The sequence below is a fragment of the Plectropomus leopardus genome, chromosome 2 (genome assembly GCF_008729295.1).
Source record: "Plectropomus leopardus isolate mb chromosome 2, YSFRI_Pleo_2.0, whole genome shotgun sequence".
Taxonomy (NCBI): Eukaryota; Metazoa; Chordata; class Actinopteri; order Perciformes; family Serranidae; genus Plectropomus; species Plectropomus leopardus.
In genome coordinates, this window is record NC_056464.1 from 29,405,856 (window position 1) to 29,430,754 (window position 24,899).

At 38.6% G+C, this 24,899-nt stretch overlaps 1 pseudogene; it reads right to left on the reverse strand.

Moving 5' to 3' along the window:
• Positions 1-8,080: 8,080 nt before the first annotated feature.
• LOC121958721 lies at positions 8,081-24,054 on the reverse strand (annotated as a pseudogene).
• Between the last annotated feature and the right edge of the window lie 845 nt (positions 24,055-24,899).

Here is a 24,899-nt window from a genome sequence, read left to right on the forward strand (position 1 = left end):
TAAATAAGTAATAAATGCAAAGTCTGTTCTTTGATTATAGTTAATCAGTGTGTGCAGTATGAATTGCCATTACTAATACCAGATTAACTTAGCAATAAAAACATACATGAACAGAGTGATGTGATGTTTTTGGTTTTTTTTTTCATTCATGAGCATATTAATCAGTATCATTTGTTTTAAATAAAAGCCACAATGTCCTCAGGGGCGACACTGTGTGGTAACAGGGCACATAAAACATTTGTCTCACTGTAAACTTTTACTGGAGCAGAAAAGGTGCCATACAATAGACACAGTAAAACTAGAGGCCAAATTTTAAAGTGTATAAATAGATCAAGACTCTTACAATGCAGCATTTTTTAACCTTGTGTAAATATTGTTCTGGCAGACGTATCGGTTACTGAAGTTCAGACATTGTTTTGGTCTTTACAATAATCTCCTTAATGCACCTTGGCACTGCAGAGGATCCGACTTTAGCCGTGGAGAAGCTCTCATGTGTCACTGGAATTCTGTTGCAGCAGCCTTGCAAGTCTTTCCTGTGACAAAGGAGCAGAATTGGGCCTAACAGTTGCTAATCTAAGAACCTGTGAAAATGATGATACCACATGATCGCAGAAACAGTCGCCGAGGGCCGTGTTTTACGAAATCCCAAAGTTAATTAGATTTGTTCTGTATGGATGAAGGACAATAGGAGGAAGACCAATACTCATATTTATAGCGCTTTAATTTCCTCTGTTGTTTAATTAATGGAGGTCCAGGAGATATTTATGTATCCGGTAAAAAACGACATATGCATCATGTGAAGGATACCTTGTCAAACAAATGGTGAAGGCATTTGCTTTGAAGTTCCCTCGACAGAAGGATATCACAAGCACTTTGGTATGCCAAGGTCACCACATGCTCTAAAACCTGCAAATAAAAACCCTGTTTTACCTTGTTTTAACACAAATATTGTGTTTTAAACGTTCTATTTCTGCAAGCACAATGTTATGACATTTAAACCTCCTGAAAAGAGGTCACCAGTTTGAATAATAACAAAGCCTGCCAGAGGGTCTAATTATCTCATTATAATGACGGATGGTGGAAATTTTAGAGCAGAGCCAATGTTTGAGTTAATGTGACAAGATTATAAATGCCACAACATCACTGCATCACACTCTCTGGGGTAGCAATGTATGGCATGGGGTCAAGTAACTATTATATAGGTATTAGCTTATAACAAATGTTGGAAACACTTAGGGATTTAGCGTTTAAGAGCAGTATATAAACATATGATAATGGTTTATAACACACTACTGTATAATGTAGTTGTACACAGTTATAAGAGTTTACAGCTACATGTGGTTACTTTTCTAAAAATAAATAATTTTTGGTCACAATTGCTGAAATTGTCACTGTATCAACAAAGTAGTATACTAGACAGATAATCTGTGGAAGAAAAAAAATCATGGTTATCCTTGTGGTGCGTCTGATGGCATTTACCAAAAAATCTTTATAATCTACTGTGCATGAATGAAAACAACCAATTAGAGCCAAGGAGACTCCAATGCAAACAACAGTCATGTCAATCACTGCTTGTGAACTGTGGTCAAACTGTCAGACTAGGCAGCACTGATTCTCTTAATGCATTGTCTTTTTCTTACCTCAAATGTTTTAATGGATATATTTTAATGTACTGTTACTGCAGAGCGTGTACTGGCTGCCATGTTGAAAACAAGCCAAGAAAAAACGAGGCACCACCCACCAGTTGAAGCAAACTCTCTGGGAACAAAATTGATCTTACCACAGCATATCATTTTATCCAATGATAACTGAGCAAATTGGCTTGATTTCTTTCCAAAAAATGAGAGGTCAAGAGCAATTAAACAAGAAATGGCCTATAATTTCTGCAAGAAATTAGTAAAAAGTTACAAGAATATTACGTAAAAATAAGAAAAAAGAGGAAAAAAAGGTACAAAAAAAAAACAACAACAAAAAACAACCTTCAGATAAATATTTTTTATGTGAAATAATTTTCACAAAAAACTGATGTCGATCCAGGTGTTAAAAGGTTAAACTGATCAAACGAAAGCAGTCCTGTTTTTAGACCAATTACGTATTTTCTCTAAGAATTTTTGCGATAACTGGGGAATAATTTGGGCTTTGCAGCCGTATACTGGCCTGATTATACTGCATAAAGGAACAGACAGGGGATGAGTGTGGGGGTCCTTATTCTATTTTTGTACTCATTATTTTCCAGCAAGTCTGCAGCCTGAGACATTGCACAGTGGTATAAAAATATGCCATATAAATAAGCTTGAACTTGAACTCTGTACTATCTGGAGAGTGAAGGGAACCTGAGCTATTTGTTATAATTCGGGTCATGTGTTGGATGGAGATTTGTAAACACTATGATCTCATTTTGTAATCTCATGAGTGTGAAGTATGTTTACATGTCAACACTGATTTTGATACATTTAAATTAACCTTCTTTTGATTTTAAGTGTAGAATTTCACAAGACAGTAATAAGGGAAAAATAGCTGTAAATGATCTGGTCATACTATATGAAAGTAACTTCTTGTTGCCATGTTGACACTCTGGCCGCTGATGGCTAATGCTAGTTTACATGACTTCTCACGAGCTGTCTGCAGGGGAAAGTGTCAGGTTTACATTAATCCCTCACTGACAGAGCTCTAACAAAGTCTGACACTTCGTTTTCACTATTTTTGACCCACAATTGGCTGTAAAACATCAAGCTACTCTTACGGATCTGCAGAGTGATAAATATTTAGAGGCTCAGATGTCTGGTTTTGGTACTGGTTTATGGGGGTGTGAGGATCAGAGAGCTCAGACTGATGACAGGAGTGACCGTCCTAAATGGGGTCGTCTGGCTGGGTCAAAGGGCCTCAGCTCTCTAGGGACGGTGTCGGAAATCTGATATTTTGAACATTATCGCTCTGTCAGTGCCACATCACATAGCATAATGCAAAATGCTAATCCTTGTTAACCAAATTTAATTATTTGCGAATACATACGTACGTACACACGGGGTGTTTCACAACTGATTATGAAAATAAAACAGTGTTTAGGAAAAGGAGACGACTGCATTACAGCATCAGAACATTTTTTAGCATCAAACACTTAATTTCCTCCAGTTTAGTGAATTGAAATAAACTGAACTGACATTTACCTGAAAGATTAATTATGGGTTTAAGATTAGCGCACTAATACAAATTATACAGAAGAAACTAAATTAATTTAAAAAGAGAAAAAACTCCCAAACATGGTCATTCAAGACTGGAAATGAATAACAAACTGGAGATCATTTCTTTTATAGAATACTAACAGGCTGTGGATTGCTCATTATTGTGAGATTTTTTTGTTTGTTTTTAAATATTGTCTAACCCTTTGAAACCTGATCAAATTGGCTGTTTCTGTCCAAATAGATAAAAGTTACAAGAAAATGACCTGAAATTGAACAAAAAAGAAAAGAGAAAGGGGGTAAAAAAAAAAAAAAACAACCCCAAAAAAACAAAACTAAACAATACATAGATACATGGGTAAAGTAGTTCATTATCATAATGATAATAATTATTATATTATAAACAAAGTTTTCTGGACATTTTTCCCCTGATTGTTTTATTATTATCTTGAAATATTCTCTCCCTTTTTAAAAACTAATTTTCAGGTCTTTGTCTTTTCCTAATGTCTTGCAATTTGTTTATGGGTTAACAGGACTAAAATTGTATTGACAATGCTCTCAGGAGACTTCAAGGTTAGCAGTATCTTCAGTAGCCTGTTAGTACCAAAGAAAGACCAAAAAATAACAGGCAACAACTTAAAATCAGCAGACTGCTTTGCTCCTTGATAATCAACACATGCTGAATCTGTTCATTTTCACACTCCCACATTACCTCATTGTATAAAAAACTTCATTTCGTTAGCAGTAATTTTGTGTATGTATTGTGTATTCACTATGCACTATATTTACAGAGTATCTTAGTTTTTTTTCTTACATTATTGAGGTCTTTTGTTACTTTTTCAATTGCTATCTACTGTTGCAAGACTCTGCTGCTGTCAACCCAAGAAATTCCTCATTTGGGATCAATAAAGTACATCTATCTGTCAATCCATGAGTCGTTCACTTCAGTTTTTACACTTTAATCATAATGTTAGCTATTTGACCTTGCCAAGCATTTCAGGTTGCTCTCATAAACAATTAAACTTCAGAGGTTCACGGACTAAAAAGTATATCAAGGCCTCGGTTTGTAACAAATCCCCTTACCTACATTATCCTACATTTTTAAAAAAAATTAAATAATTTGAATTTTTGTCACTTTCACCCTTCATATTTCCCAGAGCATCAGATTACACCTTTGCATTACTGCCTTTGTGAACGCTTGGCGGGGGCCTCAGTCATTTACCCTTTGTACTGCTGAAAGTCGAAAGTGTAAATGTTTGCTGTTGACAACTTAACTGTCAGTATGAGACATGAGAAACGGTTTTGACCCCACTGTATCACTATTTTAGTGACTCGGCATGGAGCCTTGAGAGGTCAGACATGACAGACTTCATAAAGTGTCGTGGTTTATTTGTCATAAACTCTATATATGTCAATTACAGCTCCACTGAAACCAATGTGGAGTCTTTGGTGAACAGGTGATTCGGTTTATGTCTCAAGGTTTTCGGGGCAGGCACTTGTGTTGTCTGGAGGGCACAGATTTATTTATAAACCCTTTCTTTAAATGGTCTTGTTGTACTGTGTGTCCTGACAGATGAACTGAAGACAAGGCCAGGCTTGTAGCTTGACCTTCCCTTAAGACAAGTGTTTGTTCCCCAAGAAGGGGATCATGTTATATGATGTGCAGTAGTTTGCATTCTTTCCTATGACACTGAACTGTCAAAGACAGGGAGAGGGTATTAGGAGCTAAATAGCGAGGACTTCACACCCTTCAAAAGAGGCATATACAATCAATAAAAATGTGAAACTTGATCTCTTATGCTCCCGGGTGTTCTTATTTAGAAGAAATACAAATATAGCCGTCTCCTCAGCAATGTTCTCAGAGCCGAGCCATTTGTCACTGCCTCAAGTCTTATTGTGGAACAACCTTTGATATAAAACACTCACTTCCTCGGTGGTCTTAGTCTCAAATATAACTAACGACTTGTAGTCTTAAAGGGGCAGTTCACTCAAGAATCAAAATTACAGATTTTTCCCTCTTACCTGTAGCACTATTGATCAATCTATATTGTTTTGGTGTGAGTTCCTGAGTGTTGGGGCAATTGGTTGAGGAGATGTCTGTCTTCTGTCCAGTATAATGGAGCTAGATGGCACTCTGCTTGTGGTGCTTAAAGTGGCAAAATCACATTTGAAAAACTCTAAAGCAATGTCTCTTTTTCAGAAATCAAAGACTTCGTCATGAGCAGTTTCATGCAGGAACCACTTTGTTTCAGACGACATCAACCAAAAGTATCACAGTGCAGAGGGAATCATGCTGACGAAAAGGTCTGTGGATTATCTCGAGTAACCGGTCCATGATTTCTGAAAAGACACATTTCTGTTGAATTTATCAAATGTATCTTTTTGACGCTTTCAGCACCACAAACTGAGTGCCATCTAGTTCCAATATATTGGAGAGAAGTCGGAAATCTCTACAGTTGATATTTCCAACACTCGCCAACTCATACCAAAACAATATAGATTAATAGAAAGTGCTAAAGATGAGGGGAAAAACATGTATTTTTGCTTTCGGGGTGAACTGTACCTTTAAGATTTCAAATTGTTTTGTATTTCAGATCTATGGTAATAAAAATGGTAATTTCTTGGTTTAGGTTGGAATAACTTGACTCAATTGGATGGAAATTTTACAATCAGCTGAAACACATAAATCTGACAATAGAGCAAATAATTTTTTGAGCAAAACTATTCAAACTTTGAAACACTTACAGTATATGTCAACCAGATTCCTGCTGTCAATTTTCTTTTTTTTTTTTTTTTTTTTTAAAAAAAAACTACTTTCCTCTTAAAATTACTAAACTATAACTTAATCCTGCCTGTGCAGTATTTTTGCTTGTGACGCACACTGAATATAGGTTATGATTTTATTACAGGCAAGTCAATGAAACGCAGAGTGATTTATTTCTGTACATTTGGTTGCATCAAAATTTTGAAGAAAACCAGAAATAAACTGATTTGTAATAAATGTTATTTAACCTCAGTGGAGACAGCCCTGCGCTCAGACACCCTGAGGTATCACTACAGAGTGTTGTGGTTCACTAATAGGTCTATTTTTGTCACATCTTGACATGGTGCAACATATGTTTTGAGGCACATGTAAAAGCTGTAAGGTCACTTGACTGTCAGTAACATTATCACCACAAGGCAAAGATTTGCAGTTATGGTAACCTGGAGAACTTTTACGTGATAACAGGCGACAGTTGACAAAGCGGTTATTTTAAATGATGAAGCTGTACGAACCTCGCTCAGATTTAGACACAAAATACACCACTCAAAATCACAGTTTCTATACAGACACTTATCAGGTTTATGCCTCCTGATAAAGGTCTGATGATTTGTCTGATATCAGACACTTGAAATTATTTTCATTGACTTGGTTAAATGTATGAAGAACATTGATATTTGTTTTCAGTTACAGTTTTTAGTGCACAACTGTGCACCAGTATAAATTTTGTGAAGGTACACTATGCAGCAATAATAATGAAATCTCTGCATTTAGTTGAATTATTGGTGTGAAAAGGTATTTTTGTGTAATTAAACTATATAGTATATTTTAACTCATTCAGAGGAACTGGCAAATAAATCCACAGAGTTGAGACACTGCCTTATTTGCGTAAAAAAACAGCCAATTCTCAGTATACTTTAAACGTATATGACCTTAAATTTGAACTTTCTGCTTATAATGTACAGTATGTGTATAACTAAGATATATCCTCTGAAATAAAGTAAAGGTCGGGTAGGCAGTTCAATGCCTAAACTTTGAGTAACTGTAACTCAAGTTTTCTGAAATAAAATTAGACTTCTTCTCTTGGCTCTGTTTTCAGATTTTAGAAAATCTAAGCTTTGGCCAATTGTGGCTCATTTCAGAGAGACCGTTCAACAAATCCAGATGCGCCTGCCTTTGCTAAAATCCTGATTCACTGAGGGAGAATCCCACTGAGAAAGTTGTTAAAAATTAGATGGACTTATCAAAAAGAGAGTCTGCCAATACACAAAATGAGACACGTCAATATCTGCGTGACGTTTCAAAGATGGAGAGGAGATGTTACTAAGAGTTTAGCCTTCTGTTAACAGAGGCCAATGGCTCACAGCTGCGGCCTTAAGTTCATGTATATGTAGCTAATGTTAGCGAAAGCCTTGAACAACAGTGTGTCCTCTGTCTCACTCTCCATCACTGCAAACCAGCTCAGTAGGAGGTGAGCGGGCAGCAGCTCCAGGATACAAACTCTGAGTCAACAACCTCAATTCAGCCAGCGCAAACCTCAGTTCTTGGGGGATTGGACAGCACTGACTCCCCTCCACATCAGCAAACTTTTCCCTGCTGTCGTCACACAAGTTAGACCCGCCGCTGTCACTGGCCACCTGCCTGCTGTGACACCTGGCACTGTACGGTTGCACTGGCTGAATTTGAGACAGTACAGCCAATAGCTGAATGTCGTCCGCAGAGCTGCTGCCCGCTCTCCTCCTAAAGCAGTTGACAGTGGCGGGGAGCGACGCGAAGAGACCTTGAGGTGGCTAATTGCCTATTATTATCTGTTGTTTCATAGAGGAATAAGAGTGCAGGAAGGCGCTGAGAAAATGAGCTGTACACAACCTTGCATCGTCATGAAATCAAATAAAACAATTAATGGGAAACACTGTTAATGGATGAAGTGGTGCATACGCCCATGGATGTGTGGTGGGAGGGGCTTAGTACAAAGAGGGAAGAGCTGCAAGAGGAGGGTGCATTTCCAAATTCTGCCATTTAAAAAAAATGAAACAAAAAATAAAAATAAAATACATATATATACTGCCTTGTAGCTATTTCTTCCCTTCCTGCCTACCTTAGTTATGAGATTGAAGTGAAACAAATGCAAACAAAAGCATTCAATTGCTTGCAGATTTATTTCCTCTTACACATTCAACACATCAGACAAAAAGATCATATTGTATGATTTTTTGCACTGAGTCTGTGTTTTTCACCCACTTGTCAAGACTGATACTCATTCTTCGGCGTCCTTTCCCTTTCAATAGAAAAGAGACAGACAGAAGTTGTCAAGATGTAAAGATACAAAAAATCCTTGTATAAATATCACTAGTGTACCACTGAATGATAGGAAATTAAAATGAACATACCCTGACAAAGTCACGGCTTTTGGCTCTCAGCTTGTTGACCTGAGACTCGGCGATGTCAGCACGTTCCTGAGCTTCCTCCATCTCATGCTGCACCCTGCGGTACCTGGACAGGTGAGTGTTGGCCTGCTCCTCCTGGAGGGCACAAAGTTAAAGATGTGACGCCCTGAACGATCCCACCAGTTGTATGAGATGAAAACCATGCAGACATTAAATCAAGCTGCTTCGTGCTGTCAGTTCTCTGGTGTCAGAAAAGGTGTTACTGGTGTGACACCTATTTGATTTGCATGTGTTGAATATTTCACACTCACAGCCTCCTCAGACTGCCTCTTGTAGGATTTCACTTTCAGCTGCAGCTTGTCCACCAGATCCTGAAGACGGGCGATATTCTTCCTGTCCTCCTCAGTCTAGAGGCAGTATACATAATCTGTTTGACAACAACACTGAAGCAAACGTGTCCATTCCAACATGTTTTAGAAGTACCTTTAAAAACACTCCAAAAAACACGGTACACTCCTTCATACTGTGCATCATCCACAGTAAAGCCACTTCAGAAATACTGATGAGAGCAACCAAACATTATGTGTCATGTGTGCAACATTTGAATCCCAGACTATTTCCCTACGGGGACAGTAATGTATAGTGTATTGTATCAAACAGGCAATAAACACTGAAAATACTGTATGAATTCATTCACAACAGCAGAGAAATGTAGATATTTTCAAGTCTTTAGAGGATCCATCAGAGCTGTCAGTCAAGCTGTTAGTAAGAACTGAGAGTTCCTCCTCTTTCTAGTTTTTCAAAGTGAAAATCTGTGAAAATCTTTGAATATCACACATGTGGCCACACTAATACAGGCACATAACTGCATGTGTTTATAGCTGCCAGAGTACAATGTTTATTTTTAGCTGCGGTCTTCTCTATATTACTTCAGTATGTCAGCTGGAGCTTCACACATATGATGGTGCCCTCTAGGGGTTTGAAACAAATTCTACATCCAGTTGATCTTAAGCTGCACAAATTTAAAAAGCTTCAGAAACATATCATACAATGTAAGATTTATGTTTTGGTTCGCTGTACCTGGTAGGTCAGTTCCTTCACTCTGCGTTCATATTTGCGGACGCCTTTCACAGCTTCAGCGCCGCGTCTCTGCTCGGCATCGACCTCAGCCTCAAGCTCCCGGACCTGAACAGTAAGAAGAGCAGATTTAATGGTGACAGGACTGAAAATGTTGAACATATCTTTTCTGAGCAAAATGGTAAATGTTTTTTTACAAACAGAAAATAGTTCCTTGCAGGGGGGTTGTTAAGACCTTCAAATCAAAGCTGAAAACCAGCAATTTAACTTAATTTCAAATCAAAGAACAATGAGCCAAAACAAAATTGAAAAATAATTTTACTTAAAAGCGAACTGACCCTAGCCTCCAGTTTCTGGAGCTGCTTCTTGCCACCCTTCAGGGCCAGATTCTCAGCCTCATCAAGGCGGTTCTGCAGGTCCTTCACCGTCACCTCCAGGTTCTTCTTCATCCTCTCCAAATGAGCGCTGGTGTCCTGCTCCTTCTTCAGCTCCTCTGCCATCATGGCAGCCTAAACATGAGGTGAAAGATCAGTGAGCAGAATAACTCAGAGAAATAAGGGTAGATTTGTACATTACTACAGGATAATGTTCATTATACCAACATAACTATATGTATATACAGTATATGTATTTTAAGTTTTAATTGAATTATAATGTCCAGTACCATTTTTTGTCCCAGTCTTTTTTAATAATATAAATAATTCCCCCAAATTAGTTAGAGTTAAATGATTGTTACAGTTTAGTGAAACAGAAGTTACAAATTTAAAGGTTGTTGACAAGAATACTCTTTTTTTTAATCTAACCATGATTTCTGACCTGTACAGTAAGCCAGCAAATATCTCAGCCTAAGTTTGAATGAACAAAATTATTTACTATAAAACATCTCCACTTTGAAAAACAGTTATGATTGCTTTACTGGGCAAAAATTACAACAACAATCAGTTTACTTGAAGCAAGACCTCCTCCCATCTGCTATTACCATTATATAACAAAGATGAACTTACCATTGCGAGAGTATATGATAATATATATTTCAAGACAACCTCCTCCCCAAAAGTGTGTTTTTCTTCTGTTTATGTCCCTTAGATGTCTGACTATGACTATACTGACTTGTATCTGTGCAAAGTTTGTTTTCACATTCCTCTACTAACAGGGACAATGTCTGCACTTTCCTAAAATCTGAGATTCAAGTGTACCCAGGACAAACTAGTAAGGTACGAGTTACTTGCTAACTACATTATTCTCATACTTCCACTAGTCGCTGTTTTAGGTGTCCAACATCCTCATCTAATCTCAGGTCGTCACTGAGGCTCAAAGATATTCACAATCTCTGCTGATTTTCTCTGATGCTAATGCTGGCCATTTTGATGTGAGTGCTTTTTCACCGGTCAAACTAGTGCGAGTGGCGCTGTGTCAGCACTGGATTGCGGAAAGTGAAACCTTATGCAAGCAGCAGCGGTGAGCAAGGTGCAAGGCCAGATCAAGATTCCTCAGAGACAGAAAGAATAGATCTGCTTTCAGCTCCGTTTAAGAGCTTTTACTTCTTACTTTTCATGTGGGAAAACCATTTTTGACAAAAACATTAATCACAGCAGTATACATACTTTAAAATGTGCCTGGAGGGAAACTTTAAAGAAATTAATAAGCACACAGTAAAATACTTAAACTGGGCTTACATCAGTGATGGCCTTCTTGGCTTTTTCTTCAGCATTTCTTGCTTCCTGGACGGCATCTTCCACTTCACCTTGGATCTGGACAAGGTCAGCCTCCAACTTCCTCTTAGTGTTGATGAGATTTGTGTTCTAGAGGAAAAAATAAATGGTGAAGTTTTTTTTACATTGAGGAAATTGTGTTTGAAAGTACTTATAAAATGCAGTTCTAATTTTATACAGATGTATACATTCTACAGTTTTAATAACACCTGAGAGTGCAGCAGCACCACACGCTCGCTGGCATCAGTCAGCTCCTGTTCAGCCACTTTGCGGCTTCTCTCCGTCTGCTCCAGAGCAGCTCTCAGCTCCTCGATCTCAGCCACCATCAGGTTGTTCCTGCGCTCTACAATGGCAACCTGCTCCTTCATGTCCGCTTGAACTCGAAGAGCTTCATCAAGGTGCAGCTGGGCATCCTGAAGTCAAGATAAAACAAATGACATTTACAAATTTACATTTTTTGAAACCATACAGCTGTGTTTATTCTATATGTTGCATATTTATGCCTGACCTTGAGCTGTCCCTGCACGTTTCTCAGCTGTTTCTGGGCCTCAGCTGCCTGGCGGTTGGCGTGGCTCAGCTGAATCTCCATCTCATTAAGGTCTCCCTCCATCTTCTTCTTGATTCTCAGGGCCTCATTCCTGCTCCTGACCTCAGCATCCAAAGTGGTCTGCATGGACTCAATCACTCTCTGGCTGTTCCTCTTGATCTGCTCAATCTCCTCGTCCTTCTCCGCAAGTTTTCTGTCAATTTCACCCTTTACTTGGGTGAGCTCGAGCTGGATACGAATAATCTTTGATTCTTCATGCTCCAGTGTAGCCTACAAAATGACATGTGAGATGAAGAATTCAGATGAAAGATATACTAAATATACTGGAGGTTGCAGTTTTTTGGATAAAGAATAAAGTTATCAGGTTAATTGGGTCCTTGTTTGGATTTGTTTTGTAAATAACTTCATATAATACCTCTGCCTCCTCTAGGGCAGTCTGGACCTCTGCTTTCTCGTTCTCTGCGGCCTTTTTTCCCTTCTCCAGTTCATGAATTGTCTTTCCTGACTCAGCAATACTTTCAGTCAAATCAGTGACTTCCTCTGTTGAGAAAAAAACATGTCAACAATGTATAGTGTTGTAATTGTGGTATTGCATCAACTGTCCATCTCATTTTCTCTAGTAAGATAAGCCCACTGTAGCCCAAACTTGAATATTTGGAGTGCAATGTAAGTTTTATTTTTCATCAGTCTTGCATGTGTCACATATTTTTTAAAGAATATATATATTAATGTCAACAATCACATGCAGGATTTCTTGTCTTACGTTGCAGATTTTTGTTCTCTCTCTTCAGGGTCTCCAGGTGGTCCAAAGCTTCTTCATATGAATTTTTCAGCTTGAACATCTCAGTGCTCAGAGAACGAGATTCTTTTAGAGCTCCCTCCAGCTCTGCCTGGCTCTCTTCATACTTCTGCTTCCACTCTGCAAGCACCTGAAAACATAATAGAGATTCATGTATTTCAGTAATCACAATTCTACAGTCTTCATTTAAGCATACAAGAAACAAATAAAAACCTGACCTTGTCAAAGTTTCTCTGTTTCTTGTCGAGGTTAGCAGCCAGAGCATTAGCTCTCTCCACATCAATCATCATGTCCTCCACTTCACCCTGCAGTCTCTGTTTGGTCTTCTCCAGAGAGGCACATTTTGCATTCACAGCCTCGATGGATTCTTCTGCCTCCTGAAGACGCTGGGCGAGCTTTTTCCTGTAAAACATGTTACGTTGAGTTACAGAATCAGTGCATGTGGAAACTGTTTGATTTCAGGACTGTTCATTACTTGGCCTCCTCCAGCTCCTCAGTGCGTTGAATAGCATCCGTCTCATATTTAGCTCTCCACTGAGCCACCTCGCTGTTGGCCTTGGACATTGCGCGCTGCAGCTCAGATTTGGCCTCCTGCTCCTCCTCATACTGCTCTCTGAGCAGGTCGCAGTCATGACGAGCTGACTGGACAGCATGAGCCAGGGCGTTCTTGGCCTAATAATGAAAAAAAAATATATTGTTGAAGCAATCAACTTTTTTCTTCAGCAACTTCAAGCTAATGAACATTCGATCATTTGTCACTATATTAAATAAAAGCAGTACCTTAACTTTTCCTCAAGGTGCTTTTTGAGCTCCTCAATTTGGTGAATATAAGCCATTTTTCCCCTCGTAAGCTGTGAAACAAGAGACTCCTTCTCCTCCAACTGACGACCAAATTCCCCTGATTGGAATAATTGAAATATAGAAAAGTTATTTAATGTTTTTTTTTTTTAATTTTTTTTTTTTTAAGATTTCTGATATCTTATTTTGTTATGTTTTCAGAAACAATGCAGGTTTTGATTGTTTTATTACTCTCATCCCAGATGTTATACTCACCATTTTCAGTCATCAGTCTTGATCTTTGGACATTAATTTCATTTAACTGACGCACATGTTCTTCATTCTTGGTCTTCAGTTCACTTAGCTGATCCTCAAGAGTACGACACATTTTCTCCAGGTTAGCCTGCGGACACAAACCAACAAAATGTTAAGTCCATTATAATCGTCAAGTTTCTGATGATGAATAAAAGATGAATTGTGGTGGTTATTGTTAATCCAGAAAGGTTTCTGTATTTTTTTAAATTTTACCTTCGATCTCGAGACTACCCTCCATGTTGCTCGAGAGGTCATCAATCTCCATCTTGTATTCGCTCTTCTCTTTCTCCAGCTTCTGTTTGACTCTCTGGAGGTTATCGATCTGTTCTCCCAGCTCTGCCACACTGTCAGCCTGCTTCTTGCGGAGAGCTGCGGCGATGGCCTCGTGCTGCAGGGTGGACTCTTCGAGATCACGACGCAGCTTCTGAAACTCGGCCTCGCGCTTCTTGATCATTTCGATCTGAACAGACGTCGCCCCGCCAGCTTCTTCCAGCCTCTCGCTGATCTCCTCAAGTTCCCTGGAGAGGTCAGCCCTCTGCTTCTCCACCTTTGCCCGAGCAGCTCGCTCAGCCTCAATTTCCTCCTCCAGCTCCTCAATACGAGCCTATGATGCAAAAGTAAGTACATACTCATGTTTAAGCATGTTAATTAACAATTAAACAGGACACGTAGAAGTGTCAATTGAACCAAAAGCCATTACACATATCGACACATTACCTGCAGTTCTTTGATTTTCTTATGAAGTTGAATACCAACTGCCTGTTCATCTTCTATTCTGCCAAGAAGCTGACTTATCTCGAAGTCTCTCCTTTGTTACCAAAAATATAGAAAAATGTTAGATACACACTGTTATTTGGGGGAATTTTGGTAGTTATAAAGTGAGTTCTCATTAATACATACTTCTTTATTTTCTCATCAGACTGCTGCTTGTCGTTCTCCAGATCCATTATGGATTCATGGGCCAGTTTAAGATCTCCTTCCAGCTTTCTTTTAGCTCGCTCAAGGTCCATACGGAGCTTCCTCTCTTGCTCCAAGGAACCCTCAAGCTAGTGCATTGAAATAAAGTGTAATGAGTACCAGTGGAAATACAAGAAGAAACTATTATGCACTTGTTTTGAAACAAATATGCAGCCTCTTACGTCATCCACTTGCTGCTCCAGCTTGGCTTTAGCCTTCGTCAGAGAATTGACTTTGTCTTCCTCTGCCTGCAGATCATCCAGGACCTGCTGTTGGGCCTCTTGGAGGGCTTTCTTCTCTTTGGTCAACTTGGCAATGGTCTCATCTTGAGAAGTCATTTCCTCAACCAAGTTTTTAACCTTAACAGTTCATATGAATACAATTATTTCAGATTTAATCACAGTGTATTCTTAATAAGTTGTCACAGTTGATTAAGTGAAACATAAGTGCCACAAACTTTGTTCTCAGTGGCATGCTTCTCCTTTTCCACTTTGGCCAGGGTGAGCTCCAAGTCATCAATGTCTTTCTTCAACTCGGAGCACTCGTCCTCCAGCTTCCTCTTTTTAGCAGTCAGCTCAGCATTCACTTCTTCCTCATCCTCCAGTCTCTCAGACGTCTCTTTGACTTTGGCCTCAAGTTGGATTTTGGCTTTAATGAGCCCCTCACACCTTTCCTCTGCATCGCTGAGGTTTTCAGCTTCCTAGATGTTATGTGACATAGCAACAAAATTATATTTATTTAAAATGAAAAGCCAGGATGTCTGTAAAAGTAATTTTTCTTTTTAACATACAGCCTGAATTTGTAGCTGCAGGTCATTCTTCTCCTGCAGCAGAGAAACCATCTTCTCCTCCAGTTCTTTCTTCTTAGCCTGAGTCTTTGCTAGCTCCTCTTTCATCTTTTCAAAGTCCTCTTTCATTTGTGCCATCTCCTTTTCAGCCTCTGCACTCTTCAGCAGGGGCTTAATCTTAAAGTACAGCTTCATCCATGGCCAGGTTTTGACATTCATGAATGAGCGGATGTTGTACTGGATGGAGTAAATTGCCTCCCTGATGATACAAGACACAAAAAAATAGAAAGGGTTTCTTTTTCTCCAGTTTTTTTTAGTAAACACATACACACACAAACACACACACACAAACACACGTAAGACAATAGGACAGTAAGGTGAAACTGTTTCCTTTTCTTTTGCAGCCCTTACATCCCTTTTTATGAGTAAAAATTAAATCTAAACAGTTTAGCATTGTGGAGACATGATACTGTTACAGGTTGATCCCACAATGATGCAGGAAAGAACGGTGCAGAATGCTACCTGCTTTTTTTGCTACTGCACTTTTGCACACTTAAATTTTTCACACTTCATCGTATTTCTTATTGGATATTTCTTGAGAAGTTAGTATATTTCAGTATTTATTATTTATTTTTAAAATGTTCTTTTATGTTATGTGTGGTGAACTGTGAATGAACTGCCGTAACATCTATCTATCTATCACAGCCTACAACACATACATTTGGTTTAGTTTCTGATGTCACACAGCTTCATATAAATATGGCTAAGGTTGACTCAAGGTTCAGTATCCAACTGTCTCTGATACACCAACCACTCCTTAACCACCTGTACACTTTGCACTCAAATGCATCTCATATCCAGATTGTACCGAGATGATTTCACAGAATTAAAGAGAGATAATTAGGGAAGTACTTGCCCTCCATAGTCTACCAAGTGGCTTTCACTTGCTATGGCACCGGAGGACACAAAATGGGATTCAATGCATGCGAAAAGTATTTATTCTATCTTGTCTATTGTTTCTTTTGCTTGATTTATTTTGGAGTATCATGATGAAATAAAGAAAGTAAGACCAAAAAGTGTATTATTAATTCATTCCCATAGTCTGCAAAACTTGAGTAGCTGACTCCTGCGTCTCCCTGGATCTCATTAGTATGTCAGACATATACTGAAATGGATTTAATCATAACTTGAAGCAAACACTTAAAACCAACCCAACATATCCCAATACACTCGCTCAGACTCTGAAACAGCAAGTCCAGTAACTGCATTCACAATTTTAGTCACTGGATTTTAAAAATATGCTGCTTAAACATGTAACCTGCACAACATAATGTAGACTACAAACAGTATCTTGAACTGAAAAGAGTTTACAAAGTGTACCTCCGTCATCATGAATCTTTTACGGTAGTGCCCAGGGTTTGAACAAACATCTCTATCAATACTTGCTATGTTTTCAGTGGACCAGTAATTAATTTGACACATTTACTTTAAAAGTCATGAGAGCTTCATTAAGTAAAATGAGAGGAAAAACACACTGATATATCCTGTAATGTACCAGTGCGAGATTTACAGTAAACCAAACGTGCACTGATGCATATTGTCATGAAAAAAAGTTATAAATAAAATAGTATAAAACGCTAAATCATCTTGTCGCAAATATTTGTTGATAGAATTTTCTCTGCAGTAAGAATACTTGCAGCTTGCAAAATACTGAGCCCACCTTCTCTCCATCATTTTGACAAATTCTCGTCTCATCAGGAAAGCTCTGCAGAGAGCCTGAGTCATTGTGACCAGCTCCACCAGTTTCTCATCCCTCATCTCCTCCAGCATTCCCAGAATTCCAGCCTTGAAGAATACCTGATGACAAATTTAATAACACTGAAGTAACCAAAGTGTTTCTTTTTTGTGTTTTCGTTTCAAGCTTCACAGTGACATTATTATCTCATGGTTATAAGGGAGTGTGCTCTTTACCTTGGTATGACCATATTTGTACTGCGTTTTGTCCACGTTAATGGATTCCAGCAGTTTCTCTGAGGCCTTCTTGTTGTCGATGAACTGTCCCTCGGGGATGACACTCGCATTCAATATTTTGTATCTGAAAGGATTTAATTGAATCAGATCAACAGCAGCACAGAATCAACAAAAGTGGACTAAGGGTACAGAAATAGCTACTGTACCTCTGCTTGAAGTCACCGTAGAGGATTCTGCTGGGGAAACCTTTCCTGCAGATCCTGATACCTTCTAGCACACCGTTACACCTCAGCTGGTGGATGACCAGGAAGTTCTCCATGAGACCTTAAAGAGTAACAAGGACACTCACTGTGATGGACATGAGGGCCTTTCACAGGTCAGTGGGGCTGCAGAGGCGTGTAATTTGCACACATCTGCGTTCTTTGACAGAGAAACTATGGGAATGACAAACAAACCACACAGTAAATAGATGAGAGCCAGTTACGAAGATCTCTCTCATCCGAATTGTTGTTTCGGATGAGGGAGATCAGACTTCTGTCAGTCATAAGCCCCCTGCACACATGCACTGCAAACCTGAAATTATCTAGACATCAATCCGAGGAGCTCCATGTGAGAACAAAAATGTCCGAATCAGCTGGATCGGCTATAAACCCTTTGAAACCTGGAATGACATCAAGTTTTCTTGTGCTGCATTGTGACATCTTCCACATCCATTTAAGCCTTTAAAACCTGAAATAAATTGGTTTGATTTCTTTTGAAAACATGACTAAAAAGGCGCTGAGCAAGAGACTAACCACAAGTTGCAAGAAATTAGGAAAAGGTGAAAATGGGATTTATCTTTTTTTAAAGAGAGATAAGAGGGAGAAATATTTTTTTAATAATTAGTATTTCAATTATAATAAAAATCTATATATTTATATTCTTAAATTTTGTCTAGTATTTCGAGTGGGCGAGAACGCTTCTGGCACAGACAATCTTCTGTTGTGTACTACATGTGTGAAAGGAAAACTACAGAGAATATCCAGACCTGATTTATTTGACGCTGTCAGGAGTTCAAATAAGAAAACAGCTACATCAAGTCAAGTCTTTTTTTGGGACCTACCTGGTGTTTTTGACTCGTTGGGAATCAAACAGCGCACAAAGTGAGGGTGAGTGCTCCTTAAATTGGTCATCAGCTTGCCCAAGTTTTCCTGTTGATGGACAAAACATTTAGAATTTATATTCTCTCCAAAAAATCTGGACACCATCATGACAACACCAGCCTATATCCTTAAAAAATTCAGATAGCAGCAAAAAATAATAGAAATAGAAGTTTCAGTTTGTAGTAATTGAAAGGGGAGATGTTTTCTGGTTTGTCTGAATTGTTAAATTGAAAAATATATTTATTTTTTTTTTTTGCCACCAATAAATATATTACAGACAATTGGCTCAGGAGACTGAACTCAAACCACCCATGTTGAAGGTTTCCCAAATCAACACAGTAGATCCGCAGCAATGTGCATTCAGGTAACAAACCTGGTCTGCTATTAAATCTATGATATTAAATTGTTACTTGTGAATTACATGCAGGCGTCTTGCATAAAGCTTAGTTAGGATCCCCTATTGTGAATTCCCTGGACAGTCATTCATAAAATTGTCCATAAAGTGACCATAAAATGTCTTAATAAAAACAAAAAGTACCCTGAAGAGAGCTGATACTGTCTGGAACGAGCCGCCCTTCTTCTTGGCACCCTTCTTTCCACCTTTGCCCTCTGTGAAAAGCATTATAAGTTTTATTTACATTTTGCATACCCATTTTGGCATAAAAAACATTTTCAAGTATGATGGTATTGACATTGCCAAATAAACTTTAAAAAGTATTTTAAATTGTTGTATCACTACAATACAGTACATTTGATTCCGCTCTACATGTTGTGTGATTTAAATATTTAAAAAATCTACCGTCTGCTGAAGCATGTGATATGAAGAGGTGAGCCAACAGTTTGGTTGAAGACTTCTGGTAAAGCTGAACGACTGAGTCGTTCAGGGGGTCTTTGTTCTTATCCAGCCAGCCAACGACATTGTAGTCAACAGTGCCGGCATAGTGCACCAGGGAGAAGTGGGCCTCAGCTTTGCCTTTGGTGGGTTTAGGCTTCTGGAAGGGAGCGCTTTTTCCAATATGCTGGTCATACAGTTTGTTCTTGAAGGTCATGTCTGTTGCCTTGGGGAACATACACTCCTCTTCAAGGATGGAGAAAATGCCCATTGGCTGTTAACGATGAAAAGATTATTTAAATTAAAATCTTTCAAGATTTTGGGTATTTTTCTGTGTTTCTGAACATACAGCATGCTGCTCACCTTCTCAATCAGCTCAATACAGGCAGCCAAGTCCATACCAAAATCAATAAACTCCCATTCAATTCCCTCTTTCTTGTACTCCTCTTGCTCCAGGACGAACATGTGGTGGTTGAAAAACTGTTGCAGTTTTTCATTGGTGAAGTTGATACACAGCTGCTCCAAGCTGTTGAACTTAAGATGGGAAAGAAGATACAGTGTCAAACTTTGATTGTGCTGGTTCATGCTGTGAAATTCCACGATTGCAATGTGTCCTTTACTTACATCAAAGATTTCAAAACCTGCAATGTCCAAGACACCAATGAAATAGCTTCTGGGCTGTTTGGTATCCAGCATCTCATTGATTCTGACCACCATCCACAAGAACATTTTCTCATAGACAGACTTGGAGAGAGCCATGACGGCGTTATGCACCTAAAAGCAAAAAATAATTGGGGTTCTGGTTATAAAGCACAAGTGTTTTTTTTTTGTTTTTGTTTAAATATTAATGTATTCATTTATCTTCATGAATACTTTAATTTAAATTACCTGTGGCACGGTTTGACCTTTTACCACCATTTCATTGCCGACCTTGACTCTTGGGTAACATAAAGCCTTGAGCATATCAGCAGAGTTCAGGCCCATGAGGTAGGCGATTTTATCAGCCTCTAATGAAAACACAAAACACAAACTTTACACTTCACGCAATGATGCAACTAAATTAAAAAGGCAATGGTGAGGATATGAAGATCTGAAGCAAATACTATTTATTCATCCTGTGCTGCTCATTTAAACCCAAGTCACTGTGACAACTGGCTTAGTGTAAAGTAGCCAGGGTATTATCATTCTCCTCAGTCAAAACCTCCAGCATCCTCTTTGTCTGGCTCTCCGCCCAGTTGCTGTGCCCAGAATACATTCCTTGGGAAGCACGTTGAAGGCATCTTATCAGATACACAAACCACTTCAACTGTCTCCTGTCAATTCAAAGCAGCAGCAGATCTACTCTGAGCTCCCTCCAGCTATCAGGACATCATTCTCAATTGTGAAAGAATGATGTAAAAAAAAAAACTTATTCACAGTATCACAGGAGAGCTCTGATTAAATGTATGCAGTGTTAAAAAACACCGCAGTATGTTATGACTAATTGGTTGCACAAGAAGGATATTAAGATATTTAGCTCCAGCATGTACCCTCGGTGCCGTCGGGCTCAGCCTGCTCTTCACGCTGCTTCTGCTTGAACTTCATATTTCCGTGATGCATCACAGCTCCAGTCAGCTTGTAAATGCTTATCTTCTCCTCAGAACTGAAGCCCAGGATGTCGATGGCAGTCTACAGAACAGAACGTGAAAAACACTGATGTACTGTGACATGTTTTTCTTGGTTATTTACAATATGGTTGTCCCTCTTTCCAACGTTTCAGTTTCTTTAATCGAAACCAAAAACCTTATTCTTCCAAAGCACTTTAAACAAAATGTTTTTAAAACCCAAGGCTTTATTATCATTGTTTTGTTAATACAATTTTGACTCGTTATTTATTAATGCTCTTTTTTTGAACTCTTATCTTTTTTTTGACTTTGCACTTATAAATTGTGTTTTTTTTAACGTGAATTGAATTGTTTTTTTTGATTGTGTTGTTTTAGCTTCTTTGAATAGCACCTTAAACCAATGTCTGTGTTGAAATGTGCTTTATAGATAAAGCTGCCTTGCCTTCAGTAAAGGATCCTCATTACAAAGGTTTTATGGTTCACAGCTGTTCCATTAAGAGATCATAATGACATCTGAGGAACCCTTACGGTATATGCGGTATTTAATCTTAAAAGTCTAACTTTTTATGTTTTGAATTTTGCAGCATGTGTACTTACATCCGTGGCGATGAATTCTTCAACATCATTGATACTCTTGACAGTGATTTCACCGTGACTGATCATGGGGAAGTCGTAGGGGTTGGTGGTGATGAGGAGACCCTCTGAAAGATATATTCATTGTATTTTGTTATACAGACTCAGGTGAAGGATGCATTTATTCTTTAAAATGATATACCAAAGAGCTAAATGTCTCACCTATCAGCTCAGGTTTGTGGCCAGTTGTGAGCTGATAGAAGATGTGGTAGCTTCTCTCAGCAGACAGCTGGAACGTCACTCGAGACTTCTCCAGCAGATCTGTAAAACAGGTGATGAGCTGGTTAACAGTTTGACTTTTCATCAAATGCTCTAAGTATAATGATAGGCTGGAGGCTTACATGTTTCAATATCAGCTGAAGCCAACTTTCCAGTTGTTCCAAAATGGATTCTGATGAATTTACCCTACAGAAGAAAGCAGTTATCAGTGTTGGCATTTTTGTGACTTGTTCTGCTAGTACACATGCCTAATATTGGGTAGTAAATGTTTAAATCCTACTGACTATTCGTTTGTGACACACAGAAAGTAAAGGGAAACAGTTAAGTGGTAAAATTTGGTTAACGGGCAAAACATTATTTGTTATTATTCAAACAAAAAAGACATGCTTCTTTATTTTGATATTGCACTTTATTCTATAGTACTGAGGGCAGTGGACGGTCTTAAAAGCAGACACAATTTTAAGACTGCAGGATATTCATGAACCAAAACTTACAAAGCGGGATGAGTTGTCATTCCTCACAGTCTTGGCATTACCATAAGCCTCCAGCAGTGGGTTCGCTGCAATGATTTGATCCTCCAGCGACCCCTTAAAGAAAAATTACATGATGTGTTTGTATTTACACTTTCACAAATAACATGAACACCTGCACTATATCAAATTATTTACCTGCATCTTTCCAGCTACTGGCTCAGTTTTCTTTCCTCCAGCCACTGCGATTGTCGCAAAGTACTGGATGACACGTTTGGTGTTGACAGTCTTTCCTGCACCAGATTCTCCGCTAGAATGCAGATAATGATATGGCATGTGTGTTGGTGTAAATCACACATTATTCTGTACAGAAATAATGAGTCCAAATTGGCTCTCGTTAGCGCTGACTTACGTAATCAGGATTGACTGATTCTCACGATCTGTTGAGAGAATGAAATTTGAATACACACATTGTTACTGCATTAGTTCATCTTAACAGTTTTAATGCATTTTATTTTTTATATTACAAACAATTAACTGTGACAACTTACTGTTATGTAAGATATAAAAAACAGTGTATTGTTTAAGACTGGCTCCGCTTACAGAGATACTCTTTGGGACAGACTGTAGCCTATAAAGTGACTGATACCTTGGAGCATGAACTGATAGGCGTTGTCCGAGATGGAGAAGATGTGGGGTGGAGCCTCAATCCTCTTTTTGCCTCTGTATCCTGCTACAACAATTGAGTCATACACTGGGAGCCACTTGTAGGGGTTCACAGTGACACAGAACAGCCCTGAGTAGGTCTGTTTAAGACAAGGACATAAATATTAAATATCACCCTCATACATACATATATATATATACAGTACGTACCTAATGTTATACTTAATGTTTAAACTGGTCTTACATAGATCATCCATGCTGCATAACGCTCTTTGAGATTATACAGCACAGAAGGCTCACTGAGGTGGGTCATCATGGCCATGTCCTCAATCTTATCAAACTTTGGAGGGTTCATTGGGAAGATTTCATCATCTTTCACAGTGAGAGTCTGCACCAACAGAACAAAGAATTAGTCCTAAGAATGTGCAGCACCATTATAAAATGAAGTGTGAGGATATGGAGCCATTCATTTACTCATGTCTATTGCATTATATGACAATAAATGTTCATACCTTACCACCCTTAACTTCAACTGAGGCTTTGCCACCCTCCCTTTTCACTAGTTTCCCTGGCACATACATCTCAGTGGGCTCTGCCACGTAATAAGCTGTTTTGGCATCAAAGGGGAGGTTTTGAGCCTCTATCCTCTCCTTTTCAGATTTCCGGAGGTATATGGCCGCCGTGCCAAAACACTCCATTTCCGGGTCCGCACTCATGGTGCTTCTGTAAAAAATAATTTAAGCATACATGAAATAATAAAATAGGGATTTATATAAATATATTTCAAGATTAAACAAAATTCAATAAAACATACATGGCTTATTAATAGTTTTTTTTAAATTTCATTTAGTATCCTTTTTCAGTTAAGTCACTAGTACATCATTTACCTTTTTGTTGCCAAGTGATGACGTTGTTACAGGGATACTAAAAGACAGTCAAAAAGTCAAATTAGTCAAAAGAATTACATGCAAATCTTTTTATATATTAAATCAGCATTTCTCTGTAATCTTGCAAAAGAACTGCTAAACAACAACTAAAGAATTAAACGCACTGATCACAGAAGAAAGAGTGATTGCAGACTCACCTTCGTTGGCAGCCTATCAGTCCAAAACTTCTGACGAGCCTGGGAGTGCCTCTTTTATAGTGAAATCTCTGGACACCAAAACAGGAGCAGCCCTCCTGTTTAGGTCACTGAGCTTATCTTGAAGATGATATCAGATGGCCTTCTCCACTCCATCATCCCAACTGCTGACACCGTAAAACAAAAACAACATTATCATTGAATTAAACCCAGATCAAACTGAAGATCTCTGTCAAAACATCAACCAGCTGATTATGACTAATGTGTTTTAACACTGACTCAATCTATTGCACTAAGTGGTTTAAATAAGGAATAACTGATATTTTTCTGTATTAAAAAAAAGGATTTATAACTCATTGTGGATGTGGGCCAGACAGTCTTATTGCAGGATTATTTTCTCCATCTGCACACACACAGGTCTGTAAGCAAACGTTTGGCAGTGACATTGTTTTAAGCATCTCTTGAGCATCGGGCCAAGTGTTTAGCTGAGGCTAATTTAAGATCCCATTATGATCCATTATACTGTTGTGCTTTCTCTCCAAAGAAAGATGACACCTGGGATGCAGCGAAGTATTCTCTTGTGGTGAGATAAGTTGCAAATAAAAGGTGATATTCAATATGTGTGGCCTTTCTTTGCAGTCTTATTAGGACTTAAAACAAATATAGCCTCCAGCTCACAAATGCCCAGGCTCTTACTATTGCAATTGTTTACAAATGCATTGAACGCTTATGTTAATTACATGTCAGATGTTTTTCAGCATCCTGTTACTAAGCACCACAGAAGAAATTCCAGGCTGTGAAGCTTCTTATTCTTGCTTCAGTATTGTGACGAGGTCATAAACTCATCAAGTTCAATTTAGGTCGGTATCGTGGTAAGTACAGATCTGTAGAAGCTTGCTGTTGTTTCTGTTCCTCTGTAGTTTGATGAGTTTGATGATGTTCAGATTGTTTATTGTTTGGTTCCTGCTGGGGCCTCTGAGGCT